The sequence below is a fragment of the Austrofundulus limnaeus genome, unplaced genomic scaffold (genome assembly GCF_001266775.1).
Source record: "Austrofundulus limnaeus strain Quisiro unplaced genomic scaffold, Austrofundulus_limnaeus-1.0 Scaffold33, whole genome shotgun sequence".
Classification (NCBI taxonomy): domain Eukaryota; kingdom Metazoa; phylum Chordata; class Actinopteri; order Cyprinodontiformes; family Rivulidae; genus Austrofundulus; species Austrofundulus limnaeus.
The window spans coordinates 1,415,403-1,439,659 of NW_013952435.1; the positions used below are offsets into that span (position 1 = coordinate 1,415,403).

The 24,257-nt window shown below is 38.4% G+C and overlaps 2 protein-coding genes across 7 annotated transcripts in view; one reads left to right on the forward strand and one right to left on the reverse strand.

Annotated features, from left to right (window-relative positions):
* flrt3 (fibronectin leucine rich transmembrane 3) overlaps positions 1-980 on the reverse strand; it is a 9,498-nt gene extending 8,518 nt beyond the window's left edge. The window contains exon 1 of the mRNA XM_014005958.1: positions 667-980. The gene's annotated coding sequence lies outside the window, so the exon portion shown is untranslated. The remainder of the gene's footprint in view (positions 1-666) is intronic.
* The window catches only part of macrod2 (mono-ADP ribosylhydrolase 2), a gene marked incomplete in the record, with an annotated part of 450,891 nt that overhangs the window by 88,081 nt on the left and 338,553 nt on the right, over positions 1-24,257 (forward strand).

Sequence of the window (24,257 nt, forward strand, 5' to 3'; positions counted from 1 at the left end):
ACACACACACACACACACACACACACACACACACACACACACACACACACACACACACACACACACACACACTGATCCCTTCAAGTTTGCATAATATTCCCCACCGATCCGTCCCCCCACTTTCTTTAGGAATGTCAAAATATACAAAAAAATGTAACAGTGATCAGATTCTAGTGGTCCTGGGTGTCGTCTCGCATGTTCTCTGCAGCTGAGGAGAAATCTGATAAAACAGGAGTTTGATTTGTCTCAAAATGCTGGTTTGTGTCAGAAATGAGAGGATGCATCGCGATCCAAGCAGCAAGTTGCAGGAAGGGAACGGGCTGCATGACAGATTTCTTTCTCATTTTTCTGTGAGYATTTGAACAAAATAGGGAAGATCTTTTTTTGTTTTCAGTAGCTAGTTATTTAAATCATCATCATCATTGTTATTTTTGTAAGCTTAGCCACTTTAGAGAGAAAGAAGGGAGCCCATATTTATTTACTGACAGGGCCGAGCGCTGGAGGGGGAACAAATAAAGGGAATGAAACTGTTTTTATTCACTCAGCTCCTCACGATCCCTCAACATTTTCAATCATCTGGATTTAGGAGGAGAAAAAGGTCCAAAAAAGAAGAGGCAAAAGAAACACTCCCAAACAGGACTGTACCAGCAAAGAAAGAACACTTACCTCTTTAATCAACCCTCAAGAAAAAAAAAAGAAAGAAAAAAGAAAAGTAACAGGTATCCTTTTTAAATCATGGCTCAAAGCAGGAAAATAGTAATCCAATCCAGGCTTTGAAGATTTCAAGGCAGATCCAAAAAAATATAAAGAAAGCTCCTCATTCACAAGGATAGAGGTGTTAGTTTATCTGCAGCAGCACTGCTGTTTGGTAGCTCCATCCCTCCCTCTCCCTCTCTCTCTTTCTCTCTCTCTCTCACACATACACACACACAATCAGCAGGCTGTGTGTGAGAGGACAGAGTGCTGGAGTGGACCTCAGTACAAATGTGGAGTTGTGTGTGCCTCTAGCTTTGCTTCAATAGAGCGCTGACATCACCTGGAGGCGGGGCTTCCCTCTCTCTCTCTCTCTCTTGCTCTCTTTCTTCCTCTGTGTTTTAGAGCTGCACTGCTGATCAGGAACACTAGGTGGAGTGGAGGAAAGAGAAAAAAGAAAAGGCACATTCTTGTGTGCACTGATCCTGTAACAGCTCTGGAAAAAAGGGCGAATTTAAAATAAATGAGCCTCGGACACGTTCTGTCCTCTGCTCAGGCGTGTATTGACTGAGTTGATGCAACTCARGTGGCCGTCTTCTAAAACATCACAATACACAAATATATAACAAAATACACTCAAAATAGTGCATGAATCAACTTCAGAACATAAATACCGTACAGTTTTTAACTCTTGTGCCAAGCCTGTTCACAGCTATGCTACACATTTACACCCGGGTTAGCATCCTTAGCTGTGAGCTAGTGGCTAACCGTGGTTCAGCCTCATCTATTAACGACAYGGTTTGTAAATATAATAGAAAAAATGTATTAATCAGCAGTTCAATAAACTCTTTTACAACGGTTCAGGTGTATTTCTGAATAAACATACCTGAAAAGGGGGGTGGGATTTGTAATAAATGAGCCTAGCGAGACCCACTCTATTGGTCACATTTGGTTACTACAACTGGTTTCTAAAGAACRCATTAAATCCTATCATCAGAAAATAAAAATAAAAATAGGAGAAAGTATGAATATGCTGACAGAAACCTTCACATGTTGGAATGATTTGTTTCTCAACACATTATTATTTTTTTTATTTTTAAGCCAGATGCTTTATGAGGAAGTTGTTTTGGTATTAATGATGCTGATGTTTGAACATTTTTCAGCCATATTCGTCGGAGTTTTTTTAATCTGCACTGTGAATTTAGTTTTATTTCTAAACTCGAGGGAGGAAATTGTATATTTAGCATTCTTAACTGTTTACATCAAGATTGAAGATGACATTTAAAACACAGTTGAAACTTTTTCATCTTCTTTGTGTGAAACTCGTAGCAGATGAGCTCTTTTAAMGTTGACAGTTAATGAATATTGGATGATGTTGTCACAGCAAACCAGAATAATTCATGACAGGGATTTTGAGTTGTGCTAATTTCAGATATGTGGGGCTGCRGTTGTGAACCTGTATGCAGGCAAACAACGTGCACGAGTGTATTAGTACTAGAGATGCATTTTAATCAAATTCATCCGGTAAATATTTAACTTTAAATGTTCAACCCATGGCCAATGTGTCCATTTTCTAATCCTTTTAAAATAAATGGCAGAAAAAGACACTGGAAAGCTTAAAGCTGTTTCTCTTTTCTTTTATTATAGAAAGGGAAGTGGGTTGTAGATTTTTTTCGTCAACAAAAAGCACCCCTACTAAAGTAAAAGCATCGTTTGCCTACTTTTAAGGTGGCATATCCTGGTTTTAAATCCCTTTTCACATTTAAATCCTTCAATCCWTATRARGTGGAACTGCAATGCTTTGGTTTGAATTCCTCCTCACAAGCCCCACCCCTTTTCTGAGGCGTATCTAATTCAACTCGTTTTGAGGCTGTCTCTTTAAAGCCAAATGCTTTCAACCCCGCCTCCTTTCAGCTTCCAGAACAGTCCGTCCTARTTTGATAGAGGGGTTACGACTATTTAGCAGCGCAGACTCTTTTGCCAGAGGAGAACGAAGACCACAAAATTATAGTTGGTCGGTCCATAACTTATTTGGTAGTTCTGACACAAATAATGTGACATTATAATCACAGAAAATAGAGACAATTAAACAAGCTAAAAAATATATGACCCAAACAGCRTCTAAAGATATCTATGCAGCACTAGGAGAGACTAAATTCATATTTTCTGCCTCCTAGAGACTCCAAGAACACAACAAATTGTATTTAACTGCTAAAAAAGTGGATTTTGCAGATATGTCCTCTTTATTACACAGTAAACCCAAGTTGTTTTGACATATCTGAGCCTTTTCTCGACTCTTTGGTTTCATGTTTAAATAAAGCGAAGCGGCAGGTTTTACTTCTCTTTGGGCTCAGATGAGTCAGGCTGTTAGTCAACATCTGCACAGCAGARCTGACCCAGCCAACACACTCTTGTCCTGCATCATATCCAGTGTTTTCCCCCTCTGGCTACCTGACAAGTCAGACCCCCACAGCCRTGAGCATGGGGCTGCGATGGAGCAGCTTTGTTCATGGGTTGTTGAATACCATCTTGTTGTTGTTGCCGGTGGGGATCAATTCTSTGTGATGTATACAGCTTCCAGTGTAATGTGCAGACTCCCTGTTTGTACATATTCCTCACTGTAGCCTGTTGATTATTACCTCAAGCCTCTCTTATTATTTTACTTTGAATGCCCCGAAGGGTCTCCATTAATGTTCTGTAAACAAGCAGGTTTATTAGAGAGGTTTTATTCGCTTGCTCTGGGGGTGCTGAAATATCCAATGGTTGGTGTTTGTCACAGCAGAGCAGCTGCCCTGTAATAATTGAYGACGGTTTAAAAAGGCTGAGGAAAATACCAGTACAGTAGAAACTGAGCCATAGTTATGTTTTACTTCTAATAATGTTAGCTGAAAGAGAAAAACTGGACTGTTTGAAGAAAATTACAGCAAAATACTGTATATTTGTTGCTTAAAAACACAAACAAGTGAAAACTTCAGCACACGATACAAAGTTGACTGGAATACAAATCGTTGCCAACAACCTGATTTTAATATTTGGCCTGGGACAAAATCTGTTCCAACTTCAGCTTCAACACAGCAGCACASGGTTTAAACCATGATTGCCATCTTAACTGGAGTGCCTAATTGAACAGACACTTAAGCCTGGAGCATCTGCCAAAACTACTTAGACCTCCACTGGAGGTTTTCCGATTTGTTTGCTTTCCAGCTGGAGTGACTCTCACTTTTGTTTGAAACACAAAGAGATTCTCAGACGAGAGTTATCTGTCTGCCTGTGTACCGTGAATTCAACAACACGGCACAAAACTTAACCCGGCTCRTCCAGGTGCTGCCTGTCAAAGATTATGAGGTGAGGAAAGGTCAATCTTGGACATCCCGTCCTGATCCGGGTCTTCCTTCCACGGGGACAGAGCAGACAAACTTGTGCCTGACCTCAACATGGCTTCCTCTCCTAAATCGACTGCAGACACATCTGTCAGCGGCTGCTGATTGACCCTCTCTTAGACGTACAAAGAGCCCCACTGGAGGACGATGGTGTAGGGTTTCTGTTATCTCAAGACCAGTGGAAATCTGTTGCCCTGTTAGGCTTTTGTTCAAGGGGGAAAGGTGGTCTCCTTTCCCAAGGACGTGCTCCAGTCTGTCTGTCTGGTTTCAGTGTTTAGACAACACTAAGATTGTTTCCTATGTTGTTGTGGTTTGCCTGGTGCTAGCTTAAATCTGCTGTCAAGGTTGCCCTTGGTCATGGTCTTTATCAGACTGTCCTTAGTCCAACTTTAGCCTCTCATCACATTCATTCAAACAGAAAATTGATTAACTTTTTTTTGTTTGTGCTTTGGTCAATATCTGTGGCTCACAGCTGGCAGGCTGYGGTGCCCTACTTTCTTGACTGTTGGCCAGGATACATAAACACAGTTGGATTGGTTCTGTGTACCGCTTTGAACAATACTTGTTATTTTTACTCGCTCATTATTTTTTATTTATTTTGTAACATAAGTTTAGTGTTTATTGAAAAGCTTGCAGTGGGTTTTGAGACTGTTCCGGGCCTCACCAAGGAAAAAGGCAGTCTTTTCACTTCCTCCATGCTCTGACATGAATTCATTATTGACATTTGCATGTTCCCAACCAATGCCAAATTAAAGGACTACGTAAAAAGGCTGCTGCCAAAACTCCTGCTTTGTTTTTCATTTACCTTCTGCTTTATTTGCATATTCCTCCTCTACAGGCAATCAGCAATGATCTCTGCCGCGGGCCCTTCATTTTTCTGTTGCCATCCTGAAAAGGGCTGCTTTTCAATACCACAACAGTTTGAAATTTGGTTTGTGAATGAGACGTGATGTCAGGTTTGCCGGAGTATTCACATTTCTGATTTGCAAAATGTGTGACATGAATAAAAAAAGAAAAAGCACAGACATTCAGTGAATGAGGGGGGRAAAACAGACAGCTGTTTGATTATTTTTTTATGTGAGCTTGTATGAATGAATGTAGGTGCCATGATGCTGCGGAATGGGTGGCGGCAGAAAGTTTTGACTGATGGATCTGACTGAATCTTTATGCAGATGTCTGCTACATGAGACAGCACCCTGCCACAGGCGTTATTGCTAACGCACCGTGCAGAAAAGTATTGGTTTTCTGATGCAAATCCCAGATGTTTAGGGATCAGGTGACCCCCTTCCTGTCTCGGGACATGGCTGCCTGATAAAGAATAAAACTAACAGTGGATACATGGTCCTCGGTTATTCAGGCTCTGTGTTTGCTGATGAATGACAAGCTATGCTAAAAAAAAGCACAGTCGGCTGTTTTTCCTCTTTACCATTTGTTTTCTTTGATTGTTTTCCTGGTTGCTGTTGTGTTGTCCACATAGAGGGACTCAAGGATGACTGAGCTCCAGAAAGTCTGTAAAGMGGGGCGGGAGCTGACTTGTCAACCTCAGGGACCCCCTATAGGTTAATGACCCCAAACACAATGCTCTGTGATCAGATCAGACGGACCACTCTTCCCCCTCTGCACTAATCAGCACAATAAAGAAGATAAAAGATAGAATTACCATACAGTGTTTTCACAGTCCAACATATGTTGTCAGTACAGTTAATTGACGACCTTTTCTTTCTTTTGTAACAGATTTACTATATCTGCACTAAAACTTTAATTTGCCWATTTAGCGTCATTTTCACCATTGTAGTTAAACTGCAGCATTTATCTTCACAATGGACTGAGTGCTGAGATAACCTTTCAAACAACATGTAGCTTTCAAACTCTTTAATTCCTTCAGTGTATGAGTGAATATAATGCTTWAGTCCTTGGAGATCACAGGCATGCATCTTCCTAAAAAGGTCACTTGCATTTTAAAGTTGTAAGAAGTGGAAGTCGGGATTAATGTTATCTGGGGAAACAAACCTACTCAAGATAAGATAAAATAATTATACAGTACCTCATAGTCTGCATTGTTATATCAGGAAGTGATTTTCTCAGACAATAGTATTTTGAGTTAACAGAAGTCCTCCTGATCTCACAACATAGTKATCAAAGGGTTCACTTCTCTGCAGTGGTGTGTAATGTATATTTTGAAACTGATTGAAACAAGTAAATATAGAAAAACAAAAACACATTTATATCCCCAAAACTGTTTTTACGCGTAATTTTAGAATTTTTGTTTAAACAAAGAGTTCATCACATCAACACGGAATAAAATGAATTCATTGATGCAGTTATCGTGTTACTCCCATGACTGATCACATCAGCAGTCAGGTGTTTCTGCAGCCAGAGAATAAACATGAAGATCCCTTTGTCCGTTTTTCTTTTTTTATGACGTAGACCAGGGATGGGCAACATAAATGATGAAAGGGGCCACAGTTGTTTGTTGACACTACCAGAGGGTCACTTACCCAAATGTAATAAAGCTACCATTTAAAAAACCTTTGTTTTATAAAGCAACACACAATGCAGTAATTTAATATATTTCATGCTCAAATGCATGTGTAACAGTTGTACTTTTGTTTAATGAATATGAATGCAAAATGTTTGAAGCAAACAAAAATAAACACTTTAGTCGGGATGCACGATATATCAGAATTAACATCAGTATTGGCCGATGTTGGTCATTTTTTAACATATTGGKATCTGTCCGATGAGTAAAACTGGGCCWATATTAATGTCCGATATTGATTTCCCACTTGTTRCCGTTTGTATTTCTGTTTTGGGAAGGGAAATGGTTGGTGAAATGGAATCTATTTCATCATGATAGTGTTAGTGATGCTGCAAAGCCAGTAACAACTGAAGCAGAGAGCCATGTCAGTGGTCTAGTCATTTTTTATGATATCATAATAAGACAAGTATGTTTCTGCGTATGTATATATAAATACTTTGTGTGTTTGTGTAATATCAGTAAATATTGGTGTTCAAGTTCAAGTTTATTTGCCATTTGCAATAGAGAAACTACATTGGAAAAACAGTGGCAAGAGCTCATATCCTCACCATGCACATATAGACAATTTAAAGGATTATAAAAATTTAAAAACAATTAAAATTTTAATTAAAAACACTGAACACAGAACCCCTCATCTGCAGCCAACTATAAATTCAAGAATACATTTCAAATTACATTCCATGTTACTTGAGAAAGTTAATGTGTGTTATTCAGAAGGTTATCAGCCATAACAGCAATATTAATATGGGCTATCGATATTGGCTGAAATTTTCACAATAGGGAGCTGAAGTGAAAGAACATAAAACGCCTTGAGTGTAGACTCCTGTGTGGTTCTGTTAAAGTCTGTTGTTTGCAACTTCACTAGACCTCATATATTTAGCTTTGTGCAACATGTTGTAGTGGTGACATATAAAATTCCTTCAAGGCAGACAACATCTCTAAGCAGACTAAAAACATGGATTTACTTTGAAATTCTGTCAACGGATAGTCTACCTCCCAAAATAAAACAATTTATTATTAATTATTATTTTTTTTCTTTTTACATAAAGCATTCTTAAAGGCTTTAAGTCCTACGGCTTGCGCCTCATGGCCCAACAGGTGCCTATCCCCGACTTACACAATGTGCCTAGTTTCTCTTTAATCTGGAAGTTTTTTCCACCAAGTGAGCTCACATACCTGTACTCACTCAGCATATTTCTTTAATCTATTGGTTTTGCTTCAAATCAGGAAATGGAAACTAGGCTGAAGTCTAATTTATCATAATAAATCATTTGGAAATGCTTCAGATTTGCTTAACAATTACAGTATATCCCAACAATGGCTCATAGGTTTACCTTCATATTATGTATGAAAGCTTTGTTTACCCTCACGGCTGTTTCATAACGACCCTTTTCAAATAATAATCTTATCTCATCTGTTTTGTTTTCCACTGATGCAGATATATTGTAACATAAATATGCCCTTCGTCTTAAATGGGACAGTTCAGTTTTCATCAGTAGTGTTGAAAGTGGTATCATGGAACCAGCAACCCACTTSACACCTACTCACCAACTCAGCTCTGTGACTACCTTCCTGCCTGACTTAAAGGTGTATTAGTGATGGGTTAGCTTCAACGCCCCCTCCCCCGCCCTCTGCAATGCCCCAGTTATTTCACAGAATTCCATACAGGCAGAAAAATGGCATCTGAGGCTCGACTTGTAAGGGTTTAKTGGAAGGGGTTAAAACGATGTTCGCTGTCAGACTTGGATAGGGGTATGATGACATTTTGAGGTCTTAACTTCAAGTTGTTCTGAAAGCTGCGAAACCTCGAGCCCCCTCTCTTGCTCTAAATACCACCTAAAGGTGTTTTCAGGCAACACCTCCAATCACCCCTACAAAGGAGGCGGCGTCTACGCTTCGCTGTCTGACACCAGCGCTCCGGTTCTCATCCCAAGTGGCTCGGGTATCGGATGTCTTCTCTGCAGCCGGGAACCGCATTCAAGAGGGGCTTAAAGGAAGAGGTGAAGGGGGCAATTACAAGACTGTTGGAAGTGAAAGGACGTTTATGACTTTCTTGAAAGAAATATTTGTCGAGCATCCACCCACCAATTAACAAGGGGGTGCAAGTAGTTTGAGATGGAGCTTCCAATGGCACATTTTAGGCAAAACACAAGTAACTGGAGTAGACTCTTTATTTCTCTCCAGTTCTGAGGTGATTTGAGGTTAAATTTTTGCAAGAGCAAGAGTATATTTGGTGTTTATTACACTGGAGGAACCTCTACATGTGCATAAAATTAGTAGAAGTTCTGAGCTCCTCTTTTTTTAACTACATCTTTTAAACCATGCAACTTAACTCGATTTTCTGTTAATTTTTTAGTAGTTACCATGTAAACAATCTAAACAAATTATGAAAAGTCGTGAATATGAAAGGTTCTCATTAGAGTTTTCTTACAATTGGGGTTGATTGCGGGGTGTTGCATTGCAAACTTAGTTTTTTGTAAGTATTAAAAAAAGGGATTATATAGACTTGGTTTGTTCTTTTTTTTGTCCATAAAACATCAACCATTATTCTTTTTTTAACTTGATGCATTTCTTCAATTTTTACTGCATTAATGAGAGATGTAGATAAAAGTTGTCCTTGAACAAAGCTTTTTTTCACACAGACTTGTAAATATTTGCCTGTTATATTGCAGTAGTTACACAAGTAAATAATAAAAACCTTTTAGGACTCATGTGCTTGCATTGTACAACTGTCTTGTTTAAACACTATTATTAACCTTTAAAACCAATATCAGAGGTATCCACAGAGCCAAGGTTGTAAAGACAAACTAGCWGAATGCAWGACTGTTATCARTGATCCTTTAGTCATTTGGTTAATTCTGAAACAGCAGCTTGCTGTGTGTGATGCTATGCTGAACCATCTGTGTTTGATTTGTATGAACTACCAAATGTGAACAGTGGTGGTTTAATAAATGCATTTTTAATAGTTTGATATGAGCAACTGCTGCACGAAAATGMCCAAAGAGGAGAAAAAAACTGTGATATCTTACATTGAGTTGTGTGAAGAGAATAAATACTGTTTTAACAGCTATTTCTGACTTCAGGCTGACCCGTCTAAAACAACTAAAACTTTTGTGAAATGTGTTTTCAGTAGATTGGTTCTTGAGGCAATAGAAGTTGCATCATTGCAGCCATCATCAGTCACAAAAAACAATGTTAAGATAGTAAAATATACATTGCAACAGTGGAGAAAAACAGTAGAGCTTTGCTGCCAGACTTTCATAACCATTTCTGCTGTTTTCTGTATTGGTGTGAAAATAGTTGTTTTCAAACGGAAATGGCTCCTGTTTGGCACAAGGTATCAGAGGTGCCTTCATTAAGTCTCAGAGTTGCATAGTAAATGGCTGCCAAATACACTTTAAAAAGGTTATTTCTAATGAGGAAATTGCCAGCATTTCCTGCTTAGTAGCATTCATCATTGTGACTGTATTTTTTTCTCCAAAACCTTCTCTTTCATGTCCAATTTAATCACCGCTTTACGGCAGTGTATTATCTTCTATAATCCTTCAAACTTAGTTTTAATTACTGCATAGTTATTAGCTGTATTCTCTGACTCTTTCATGTCTTTAAATCAACCACAGAAGTGCTGAGAAACAGTTTTTCTTATGCACCTATGCTCCTACTTTATTTTAAAAAATGTTTTGCATCTAATTTTACTCCCTTTTTTACCCATTATTTAGTCTTTTTTTAATACAACTTTTATCTCTGGTGTACYGGTGACCTAATTTTCTTGGTGAGATCACTCATTATCATTTTAAGCAGCCTTTCCTTTATTCATGCCCATCACCTGAATATATTCCATGAGAAGATTAGAWAGAAATGCGAAGCGATGTTTAAGCAGTGTTTTCAGTGTTGCACCACTCTGTTTAGAGCTGCTAGTTTCTTTTCAGAGTTTGCAAAAAGTGAAGCCAAAATTCTGCCAAATCTATTCARGCACAGTGTTCCATCTAGCGGCAGCCGCCCCCAGTTCTCTCAGGATAGGGAAAACCCAGAGGAGGCTCCATTTAACCCCTTAGGATTAGTGCTCATGCCTACTTTAGCGCTAGCAAAAGGGAAAACGTCTCAGCGCATTGAGTCAACAGGGACTCGGGCTTGCTCTGCTGGCTTCCCACACAAAAATGGACAATGGGGAGGGGGAGARAAATGGAGACGCTTCAGCTTTGACTTGAATAGGCCTAGAAATTTGCCGTGCCATTTGCCTTTCCACAGCCTTCACAGTACATTACCATACCAAAAATACAAGGCTGTAATCTTAATAATATATTCAAAGAAAGTGTGTGAAGGTTTGCATTGAATATTTTTTCTGCATCAGTTAGTCCATTTAAAATGCAAGAATGCTTGTCACGTTTATGTGTGGTTCTTTTCAGCCTGTATTGAAATAGATTTCATTTCTTCTTGCACAATGTTGCTTTTAAATGTTTTTCCCTGTCCTTCTTTAATCTAGTACATTTAGAGGACTCCCCTGTCTGTTGGCTGTGTTTCTTAATGTTTATTTTGTGTTTTTTTCAAACTCTGTCTCAAAAATGAGTTATTTTCATACCCRTATTTTCCATCAGAGTGCAGTTGTCCTGTCCTGTGTCCGAGTCTGACTCTGTCCCGCTGGTGGAGGTTTACAGAAAGCGATGGCGGCGAGGCCGTCTGGTGCCGTGTCAGAGGGCATGGCGTCTCTCACAAGGGTCCCTGGCTCAGCCGAGGCTCAGTCTATTGACTTTAGCCCTCCGCTGACAWTCCCTCGTGTTTGTCTAAGCTTTCATCACAATTCTGTTCAAACAAACGCCAGCAACTGAAAACACATTTTCTCACCAAGTCGCAGGAGAACACACATGTGCAGATACTGACATACACGGACTCTGATTTAGCTTCATGGCAACAGGTGATGCCCCAGAGCAGAGACACAACYATCACAGCTGTATTATGGGTTCCAAGGGCAGTTTTTGTAAAAATAACAGCTCAGAATGAAGAATGAGTAACATCCCCTCCTGCCTTGGTTTATGGATGTACTTTTAATTTAGTTGATTTAGAAGAAAACTGCAAAATACTTGATTTCATGCTCAGAAAGAAAAAAAAAGGTAGTTTTAGTTTTGCTCTTGTTTCTTTGCCTTGCACATGTTTTGTCTGAGCTGGTGTTGAAGCAGAAAACAGGAATTTATTTACCAGTCAGGCAGGACGAGTGTGTTTTGCTGGTGTGGATTGCTGTCTGGATGGTTTGCCAGCCCTCCAAATTTCACGCTTGCYGTGGTGCCACTCTGTTGGAGGAGCAGAGGACACGGGGTGTCGGTTGAGAGTGACATCACAATCGCCGAAAAGAGAAAGTGTTCACGTCTCTCGCTGGCTGCGACATTACAGAGGAAGAATTTTAGGAACCAGGTGCAACCCACACCTGGATGTGTTCCTTCCACCTTGCTTAATTAGAGTTCAGTCTCCTCCTAATGAATATCTCCATCCTTGTCTTTTCTGTTTGTGTGTGTATGTGCACATGTGTGTGGGAGCCAAGAGGCTCAACTGGGAATTATCTAGCATTCCCTGGAGATGGCCTTGTTTCCTCCCCACTGTTTATCAACGTGAGCATACCTGTTCTGTGTAAAGACTGATATACCAGTCTATTGTTAGAATTGATTTCCTGTAAGCATGACTGCATAATTATACCTAAACTTTGTTTTCTTGTTAAAACGGCAGTTTAATTTCACACTAACTATATGGCGATGGCAATTAGTGAATGAAGTAAGTAAGTTCCAATTGCCTACTGCTTTCACAGCTGCTTCCTGCACCGGCAGGAAATCCTTATACTTGTGCAGTGCATAGCAACACAGTCCTTTTCTGTCACCAGATCTCCGAGTGGGTTGGCGGGGATCAGTCACGTCATTCATCAGATCTAAGCCTCAATGTGTCAAAAGTATTAGAGTATAGAGGAAGAGCAATCTGTTTGATGTGCAGTCATCTGCTGGGTTATAATTGGGGCTCAGACCGCTGCTCCTTTCAATGCAGTGACTTGGAATACACAATAGAGACATGGTGTTTGATTCATCTCATAGTCTGATGGGTTTCTGGATCTTCACACTCGTCCAACCAAGCAGCTCTTTGTTTGTGTCGGCGTGAGCCTACTGCTTCCATCAGTCCACACCAAGTAATGTCTGGTAGGTGSTCCGCTTGTGATGTTGGTTAACTACAAGCTCATGCTTTTACATGGTTTTCAGATAAGTCGAAACATTTTTTGTTCCAATCCAGCTGCTTACAGTTACAAACAGTAACAGTTACAATAAATTATAGACAGCAGGGTGTTTTTTGTGTTWCTCACCCTTTGGAACTTGTAGGAGMAAAACCAAATGAACKATWTGGCCGWTTTCAACTAGYGTCTCTACAGCATGGTTTGGGTGRTTTTCACTTCAGTAACAGCTCTAGTGGGTTGGTTCATTGTAAAGTTGGGTAGTCCCAGAGTTTGTAAATTGTCTTACCAGCTGGTGGCCGTTATGCTTCATTAAGCTATTCGCCAACCACCAGAAAACACAGTGAAGACCCTAAAAATATACGCAACACAACAATAGACATGGTAGCGTTGTTGACTGATTGATTGATTGATTGATTGAGAACTTTATTTCATTCAACAAACAAATAATAGTAAAACAAACAAATAATAAAAAACGAACTAATAATAATAGAAACAAACATATAATACATTGTTGTGTCAAAAACACAATCACAACATAGTCAAAAGGAGCAGAAAGAAGAATAAAATCTTATAACATCTTCCCCCAATTAAAAAATATAAAAAAAACTCAACTTCATACACAATGTAATTTCAAATAATCAACAAACAGCATCACAAACAAATACAAATCTTAATCAATATTTTGTTCATATCTCATTAAAAAACTTTTAGCATTCTACTAAATTGATAAATCGTTCCAGCATTCTTAAGGTCACCAAGCAAAATATTGTTTTCTTTCCCTTATCCTTTCTTCTTTTTTTTTCTTTTAAATATATGTTTCATTTGAAAGAAAAAAAAACAAAAAATACTACTACTTAAAAGAGAAAATTTCTCAAGGCGCAAACAGCCTGCGGATATTCGTTAATAACATAGTTCACTTTTTAACATCAGTGATGAACATAATACAATAAAAACAATATAAAACATTTAAACATTAAGAAAATACTCAAATTAAAACTCAATCTACATTTGTTCATATTTTAACAACAAAAAAGTTTTTAGTTGCAATTGGCAGATCGTGTTGTTGTGAGAGTAGTGCTTGTGATGCAACYAGCGACTTCACCCCATAACTAATCAGTGACAGAGTCTGTTGATGTTGTGTTTTTAGGCTAGCATGGTACACTTGGAACCACAGCAAAGCAAGTTCTGAAAATAGGACTGGTTCCACGAATCCTTGCTAATGGAAAAGCCTTGGAACTGTCAAATCGYGCTGTAGAGGTGCTACTGGAAAAGAAACATTAGTTTATTCATTAGTTCAGACATAACTGTGATCATACAGACACTGCATGATCAGTGCATAAGTCAGACTGCCTGGCACATTACTGCAGCGGTTTCACGTAAATGGGTGATTTAAAAAACATTTTTTTGTGTGTATTCACCCCAATAAACATGAAAAAAAAAAAAACCCACCAGCATTTCCAGAGAAGGGTCTTGTGTAAACAGGGTCTTAGTTGTGAAAAACAACATTTAAGCAAAAATAAACTTAAGTTCTGCTAATGTCTGATGACTTCCAGTACCACCTGCATCACACAACTAGTTCACCTCACCTCGTTTTCACGGTGACCAAAAGGAATCACTCAAAACACCATGGATCCTCCAAGGAGTGGGTTGGTCTCGTAAAAGTGCATAGTTTTACGGCCCATTCGGKATTCGGTAATAATGTTTTGAGGATGAAACACATCAAAGTATCGTAGCCCTGCCTTATATCTTCTGTCTTTGATTGCAGTCTGGAGACCTATATTGGGGTCACCAAGTTGTGTTTATGGTCTACCTGAGATTTCAGTTGGCAGCTTTTCCACAGACACATTTTTAAACATTTCTTAAGAGAGGATTTCTCTGGTGGTTTATGTGGTGCCTCGGGAAATATGCAACAGGTCACACTATGTGTTTAACAGCCCACTGGATCATCTGTTTACCCACTGCCAGTGTTTGTACCCTCTTTTTGTAATGTGATGCTAGTTGAGGCTAGTAATTTGGATACCACTGAGATGTAATGAAGTCAAAGTCCACAAGTCAGTCAGCGAGTATGATTTGTGTTTAAGACCTTTGACTGAATATCAGTGTTTGTGAAAACTTGCCACTTTGGCAGACGTGACAGCGTCTCACGCAGGACATTTTTGAAGCACATAGGACAATGTACTCCATGCTTCAAATCTACAGATGTTGTAGTGATATTTAAATTGAAATTATTGTAAAATTTTCCTCAAAAGAGGCACTGAAATCAAAGGTGCAGCAGTAGTTCTCTAATTTCCTACAGTTGGTCTCAAAGTCCTATTCATCATCATCTGAATCACCACAGTCTGGCACATCCCTGTCCTCTTCAGACAGTCACTGCAGTAGAAGCTGTAGTTCCTCACCTTCTCGTTAGCTGATTTCCTCATTCCTAATACTTCTCTTTATTTTGTAGTTTGGCTTGGTTCCAGGCTTGGTGGCCTTTGAGGTCCCATTCTGTAGCCACTTAAGCATGCTTGGAAAAAAAAGAGAGGCTAGAGTAGTAGTAAAAAATAATAATAAATTATTTTTAATTTTTTACCATGGGTTTTACTCACGCTGCTCAAAAAGATCTAATAAACCAACAGAAGTGATCAGAAATAATCAGAAAAGTATTACTAGTTATCACATACTTTTAAGAAATTATGCTGAAACAACAGAAAACACCAGAAACACAAGAAAACATATGCAAATTTATAAAAATATGAATAAATTAGCTTACCTTGCTGTAGCCAGATAACGTCCTTAGGGCTTCCGGTGCCTAAACCAATCAAAATCCTGGACAGAACGCATTGCGGCAGCCAACCAATCATTGACGATCTCTTTTGTCCCACTGAAAAAATGTCYGGCGGAGACGTCTGCCCGGACAGTGGGACACAGATAATCCGCAGGGATTTTCAGTGTAAATAATATATTTACTAGGTTTGAGAAGCATGTCGATCAACATGTTCGATGATTTTAAGTTTTTCGTCAGACAATTGTAATTTACGTCAAATGTCAGACGTGTTTTCGCAAACACTGGAATATACATAAATTACCCCACAAATTACTTTAGTAGTTTTGTTGTCCATATCTGATTCTTATATATAAAAAATAATTACAACTGTAGTTGTTCTAATGTTATTTCTGTAAACAGAATGGCAAAAACTTTTCAATTTCACCACAGACGTGTTTATGTCCTTTTAAATAGCGAGAAAGATTAGCTAAGGGAAAAAAAATTCCTAAAAGTACTTATCTTTCTTTTAGTGTTCAGTGGTCTTTCAAATTTGAGTCCTCTGATTGTGTTTCTGCTTTAATTCCACTTAGTTTCCCCAAGGAATTGCAGAAAGGCGGTTCTTTTATTAGCTTGTCACCGTTTGTGAAGCTCCTGAAGGTGTGTTTGTTGCTTCATGGTGGCCACAGTGAGTGTGGATTCGACTGCGCTTGCTAATTTCACTAAAGTGTGGGGAAAACAAACAGAAGGGAAAGCCAAAATGATCAGACTAAACCTCTTTTTTTTTTCCAGCTGCCTAATCTACTCGGGTAATTCTCTTCAAACCCTTCGAGTCCATACTAGCGATTGAATTTCAATGCATCTGTGATGAGATGGAGGGAGGAAAAAAACGCCACCCCCTTAGCACTCAAATGGATTGGCAAGCAGATGCTCGGTCACAGTGACAGGTGATAAGTGCTTTGGCAAGCTGTAAGTGAAATCTTTATGCGTGTCTTGCTGTATGTAGCTGTGCTGTCAGTGCCCATCATTCATTTGGTCCTTTTCATTTGTAATGCTTCTCAGAGCATTTTCTTAGCTTCAGAGCAAGCTGCTCTCACACCCTGATGAGCATCTTTGACCTTTCTGATGAAGTGTTCTGTTTATTTAAGTGATCCGTACACTGCTGGACTTCACAAGTATGAAGGGGAAAACCTCCGCAACTTTTTATACTTCATTAGTATTGACCCTTCTAGCCTCATATGGTAATTTCACGTGGAAAATGGAGTTTAATTTTTACTTGCCAAGACAATTTTTGTCACAAAACTTGTTATATTCATTTGTTGTCAGAATAAATAAAAAAGCAAAGTGCCCTTGGACCGGACTGGTTTGAATTTAAGTGCCTTGTTAATACTAAACAGTGAATAATTTCAAAGTCTGGAAAATTACGCATTTGCTTTTATAAAAACAAAATTTCTTTTAAAAACTTGCAAATTTAATTTGACAGCACTGGATTCTGTTCAAATTCGTCGAGGGTACAAGTAATATTTTGCTTTTAACTTGTTGGACACAGCTTTATTATGTGATAGTAACAATTTAACATGAGTGCTGAAGAGCTTTTATTTTAACTGCCTGACTTAAAACTGGCATTTTAAACTGAACAGGAGTCAGATAATATAACATTTTCTATAAAATAAGGAAATGCACCTATTTGTCAGAACTCTAGTAATGCAATAGAGGACTTCTGTCTGCTTCGATAAACACAAGTTCTATTTGTGTTTTTCCTGAATGCATTGATTATAAAGCGTTTTAAACCTCTTTATTCAGCATCATATACATTTTACAAAGCCCTTGAACCTTCCTTATAGTATTTGTTGTAGGAGTATAGATCTGTTTTAGCCTTTGTTTAGCTTGTGGTGTATAATAATATGAAGACTTCTCCTAATTAAACTGTTGGGAAGAATCTCTTGGAATGCTTTCTAAGTACGCCCCCACATTTGTTCTCTGGTCAGAGTGCAGCTCTGAGATTTGCCTGAAGTTCTACGACAAAGAGAACATTTAAACCTTTTCGTTTTATTTAAAGCAGCGGCTGGATCAGTTCAAATCCTGCTCCATATCTCTTCATTACTCACATAAAGTGGCCTCAGCCACCTTCATTTATTTCCCTCCTCACTTCATCTCACTGTATGCATTTTTCATCCATGTGGATCAGCAGTACCTTTCCATCTGAGACCCCCCCACCCCATACGCCACTCCCGTCATTACAGATTTCTATAAATGGGTGATTCAAGACGCCGTCGTAGCATTTTAAACTAACAGCAATCAGTAAAATGCTGTGTTAAGAGCAAGAGTGGTGAAATTGTAAGGGTTTGTGATCAACACCAGAGCTTAGCTGGCCCTATTGTCTCTAAGGACAAAGCAGGCTTAAAGGAGGCAAGGCACACTATTCAAGCTGTTTTTGCATCAGCCCAAAGCTGAAGTTTCTGCAAAAGCAAAGTTCTAATCCTCTGTTTCTCAGCGCAGCCCTCGGCCAGCCATCCAGGTTTTTTCTTCTTTGCATAGCATCATTAGCTGAGGGTCAGCCCCACTCTCTCCTCAGCCTCCTGTCAAGTCCCAATTGCTCTTTTTAAGAATGATCACCATTTCCAATCCTATCAACCATTTGGGCTGTTGGACTGTAATACTCTAATACCAGCATCTTAAGGAATTTTTTAATCCTTCTGACCAAAGACCCATGAAACATTGGGATGAGACAGCTCACGCATATTACAAAAACAACTGCTCTTATCTACAACAATTATTGCACCATTACTGGGAATTTAAGTGTTTCTACTACCTCCCCCCTGCATTGTTTTCTTTGTATTACCAAAATATTTCATATCTTAGTACAAAACTTAAAGTAGAAACTACTACCACCATGGGTCTAACCTATTGGTTTTAGCTAACTAGAACCAATTATGCTATTTTGGGATTCCAAACTCCCGTCTACTTCAAATTCAATATAGTAACAAAGTCAAGCCACTTGAACATGTTCAATCTGTTTTTATCAGCTTAATTTGACTTCTTACATCCTGAAGCAGAAGTTCAGTCAGGACCAAACATCTGGCTTAAATTGGAGGACTATGAAGAATGACACGGTTTATCTCTTAGCTCATGTTTTTTTTCTTTTGGTTTTTGCCAGATTGGATAAACTGGAGTTTTTGAAGATTTTTATGTTAGACGCCAGAAAGAATGGAAAAGCAATAGTTCAGTCTTGTTTTCTGGATTTATTGTGTTCTCTACAATGGGGACATGTGAGTTCTCACAGGGCATAAACAACAAAAAACTAAACCAGAATAGATTTAATGGTAACACATAGTTGTTTCAGGACGATTAACGCTGCAGCCAGGCATGGTGTCCCACTGCATTTACCTGTTAAATGCACAATTAAACCACTTAAAACCACAATTTTATGTGCTCTTCCTGCACCAACCAGTTTTTCTCATTATTTTTTTCCTCTGTGGGATTGTCCCAAAACTGATATATTTAAAATTCCACCAGAAAACTGTCTTGAGACTTAAAATCTGATCACTATTTAACAGTAAACTTGATTATTTATAGAGAACTGAACTGTAAATAGCATGATTGAATTGAAGTTGGAACTAATGTCCTATTTTACTAATTCAGAAACTAGCCAAAAGCATAATTTATGTAATGTAATTATTTAAATAGGACATGGAGTGAGTTGACCAGATATTGCAAAGCCACAGAAATAATGATATTTATTTAGTTTATATATTTAGTTTGTACATTGGCCATAAAACCCTGATTTAAAAAAAAGTTCAGTAGTAGTTGTTCTAACACAGATGACCATATGGTTGTTTTGTTAGGAAGTACTAAAAATATGCTTAGATTTAAATACCTACACTGACCTGCATCTAATTCAATTTAAACTACAGAGGAGCTATTTCCCCTATAATTAAGAAGAGCATTTGTGCTGCAGATGTGTGTTTGTGTTTGCGTTGCCTTTAAGCACAAACCGTTCCATGTTCAAACAAACCTTAGATAACTGGAGTGTGGATTTGACAAACTGTACGGCTGGGTTCAAGGGGAACAGGGAGTGGAATAAAAATACCTCCAATGATGCACGGCTTTGTCATAAAAACTCTGTCACTGTTTCAGAAGGCAATTAATTGCCAGCAAAAAAAAATTAAACCTGTCCTACCAAAAATACCCAAGTACAAGCTGCAAGATGACAAAGAGTTGGGTAAACATGGAAGCTTATGACTTGTTGAGTCATTAATTAGGCAAACTGTCACTACACTTTTTTCAGTTCATGGCGTTTCTCTGCTACATTTCTTAAGTTTAACTCGATGCATTTAAACTTATAAACAAGAAAAGTGAACCGAGTTCTTTGATTTTTCATGTGATTGTGGTCTCCTGTAAATTGGAAACCACAAACTAGTTATGTTTAAGAGCAGCTTGTGTTGTTTGAACACCTCTTTGAGTTGTTTATCACAGGAAATAGGTAAGAGAGATGGAATCTGTGTCTCCAGTAAAAAACAGTTCTTGCATAAATGTAATGCCCCTGCATCTAATGGTTGGGTCAGGACCGGTTCTTATTCATTGGGTGGAAAACAAATGCATATTATTACCTGGTGCCATGGTGAAAGCAGAAAGCACGTTGTTGTGCAGAGTTGTGATCATACACTCTGCTACACATTTAAATCTGGCTGTCTCATAAAAACTGGGGCTACATTGCTTGTTTTTTTGGTTAGGAAATGACATAATCTAGACATGACATTATTCTTGTACTTGTATTCTTGCTCATTTTGACAAGCGTGATGGACATGCGTGGACATACTTCCTGTGGAAAGCTGCTGAACTATGGAATTATCTGATCAGATTTGCTGAAGAGAACATCCTCTTGCTGTCATCTTAAACAAATAACTGTCATTTTATCTTTTACTGGACCTCCTGTTCTCTCACTTGGCAGCCCATTTCCTGGCTGCATGCTCTGCTGTTTCCTGTTCCCTGAGCCAGATCGAACTGAGGAGTGATTTTGTTGAATTGACTGCAGACTTATCTGAGTACATTTGAACTATATTAGAAATCAAAACTCATTCTCTTATAAGTACGGTAGGCTTTAAATTAGATGCAGGATGTTGAAATTTGGTTCTATATTTTTTATATTTGTAAATCTTTTATGCATTTCATATGTGTATGGGTGTTTATTTATTGACACCTTCCTGAAATTATGGCCTAGGTCATTTCTTTCAGGTTTGTCAGGAATATCAAAAAATGACATTTGGTACTTTTTTAGTTGTTTTTTTTTTATTTCCTGAAAATAAAAACAAAAACATTATTTTAAGAAGGTGACGGCATTTTTTTATTTTAAAGTGAAGCACTTTATATCTATGAAAGGCACTATAACAATCTATTTTACTTAAAACTACCTACCTACACACACTTAATTTATGCTTTTTGTTTTGGTCTTTCCTGCACTTATCATCACTTTTAATTAAAGTGTTTATCCTGAGTGACGACGTGATGAGGACATTTCCACCATTGTTTATGGTGAGGGGAAATAACTGAACTTATAATATTATTGCCCACCATGGGAGGCCCTAGGGCTTTGTTGTTTGTTTGATTGTTAGCAAAATATCTCAATAACAATGGGACAGAGTGAAACTTTCAAAAGATAATTATTAAAAGTTTGTCTGCAGCTGATTGACTTCTGGAGTCAACTCGACTCAAGATGGCCTCTTAATCACTTTTTTTATGTTAATGCTAGTTTGGCTAAAGCTAAAACTTGGAAAATGTATTGAAAATCTAAGCATAGCAAAAGGCTATTGAAAAGCTAACTATAGCGAAGGTCTATCAGAAAACTACTGAAAAGCAGGTAGAAGCTTAAAGTAGCAAAAGACTAGCTAAGAGGATAAAACACAAGCTAAAAATGACAAAACATTACTACATTGACTGAAGGCTAGCTAAAAACAAAATATCAAAAGGCTAAATAAAATGATCTAATTATTAGCTATAAACTAAAAGTAACAAAATAGGTAGATGTAAGCTAAAAGTGGAAAAAGACAGATTAAACGAGCAAAACACAGGCTAACAACTGCTAAACAGTAGCTGCAAGTTTTAAATGTTTGCTATAAACTAAAAATAGCAAAAGGCTAGTTGTAATAAACAAGCTTAAAAAAGCAAAAAGGTAGCTACAAGTACCAAAAAGTTAACTAAAAATTAAGTTAAAATAGTTAAAGGCTAGCTAAAAGGAGCAAAGCACAAGCTAACAGTAAAATAATAGCTAGAAGGTAAAAGTAACAAAAAGCTAACTAAGAGAAGACACAAGTTAAATAGAACAAAAAACAGGAGTTACAATTACTAAAGCCTAGCTAAAAACTTAAAAAAGCAAAAGGCCAAGAATAAAAAAATACATTAAATGCAATATAAAATTAATATATCCTTAAAAAACATTACAAATTCCTTGATCATCATATTCAGCCAATTTTAAGATTTAGATTGTGAGCCAAAAATTATTTTCACTCCTGCTAGACATTACTTTGATTTGTTTTACTTATACTACTGGGTTCTTTTATAATAACCCTTTATGGTTTTCAAGTTAAACATCCCACCCTTTTCTAACACTTTATTTGTCATCAGTGATTGACTTCAGCCAGTGAAATGAGTAAACAGCAGAGTGATTTTGTGTGATCAGGGGACGGTGGTGTTGCTTCATCGCTCCAGATGGACAGGGTTGTGTGTGCTGTTAGCGGGCCTGCATGGAGCCAAAACAGCTGCTGCTCTTTAAATGAAACTTCTGACATTAACAGCAGTTAGTACACTCCTATGAGGCCTCCCTTTACAGCTGTTCTGAGGCCATTTCGTCTTTTAATTGGGACGGGCGAGATCATGGATTACATTAGTCAAAGACCATGCTCTGAGGGCCAATGGGCTCCCACAGTGGGGACTGTTCTTTCTTTATATATCCTACAGGCTGCAAGCTGTAAACCGTCTTTCTTAATCTGACTCCCTTTCAGATCATCAGTCTTATCCATCCAACCTTTATTATTATCCAGACAAATGTTTAAGACTTGATGTTTAACCTATTAGCTCATTTTCTGTTTTTAAGTTCACATCAGGAATGCATTTGTTTCAAAAGGTTTTGAACTCCATCAGTTACTTATTTCTGTTGTAAAATGTTATTCTAAGGCAGAAATACATAAATAAATATCAGTTTTCTCAAAGCTAGTGTGCCGCCAGTCTAGACTGGGTGGCTGTAACCAATACCTGCTGTCTGGCCAGCAGTGACATGTTATATATTTGCAGGAGACAATCACTGTATTTATGTATGAGTTAAATATGCCCAGGGGACACCGCTAGAGATTACATATCTGCAACCGGAGTGCTAGAAAAGATTGACATATGACTGTTAACTCAATTCAAACTTGATTAGGTCTAATTGGAGAATGAATGCTCCCTCTTTTTGAGCAAGCTGGGGGAGGAACACTRAAGAGAGTTATTGACAGGGTATCAGCGCTCCCAGAGCGGACCATAGACCTTGAGGAGTATGTTTTTCATACCTCAAAGGACTCTGTGAAAGGGGTCAGGCTTTAGAATATACAGCGTATCCACCAGGGCTGGAGACTGAACGTTTGCATTTCTTCTTAGATGTGGGGGGAGAAAAGTCAGGGTTTTTAGTCAAATCGATCACTTTCTGTTGAGCTTCATGCCTCGCCGGGGAGAAGTACTTGCCACCTAACAAACATGCTAACACAACAGGGTTTGCTGAGCAGAGGGTGAGGACTTTACGCAGATCAATTTTATTTAAATCCTCGGGTGCCTGTCCAGGGTGATCCTGCAGCACTGGCAGCTCTTAAGTTTCCATCCGTTCTGCACTTTGTGCATTTTTCCCCCTCACATAAAGGCTGTGTCTGAAAGACTGACACAGCTAAACAGAACAACAAAAAAAAAGTTACACAAGTGTCTCAGCATATGACTTCATCACACGCCATCTATTTCTCTGCTGGCCTGCTTTGTGCTTCAGCAGATATCTCAGTATCCTGCATCAGATCTCATTAAAGATGGAAGTGAAGATTAAACCACATCCTCTTTAGCACACTGTGGCACTGAGCAGGAGGCATTCACTTCCCGTGTATTACTCCTAAATAAGACTGAACAGGCAGTTCCTGCAGTGGCAAAAATGATGCTTGTTTGCCACGCCAGAGGAGGTTTGTTTCATTAGACAAACTGACAAATGCTTTGGACATCAGTAATTCATCAGACCGGAAAATATGGTAGATTTGGCAGAAAGGTGCATTAACCTTTGTAGAATGATAGACTGGTAGGAACTGGATGAGTTTACAAGCTTTTCAGAAAATATAATGTCGGCTACCCCGTGTATTTCAGCCAAAAAAGCACATTATATGAACTGTCTGGTCTGGTTGATTAGTGAAGTATGAGGATATGCTTTATGACACCAACTTTATGGAGCTGTCAGAAAGTGTTCTTCTGAATGAGACCAAAGCAGAGTTTCTTTTGTACTTTTTTTTTGTGCAGCAGGAAGAGAGTTAAGCCAATTAAATACATTAAAGGTTCGAAACTGCAACCCAGCTTCATAAATGATGAACGCAGTGAGTGCTAGCCACGGCTCCTTACTGGTGGCTCCTCGGCAATTAGAAGTTCCCTTAATGATCCCAAATTACCTCGTCTTTGAAGTGGTTCCCTAATCCAGACGGT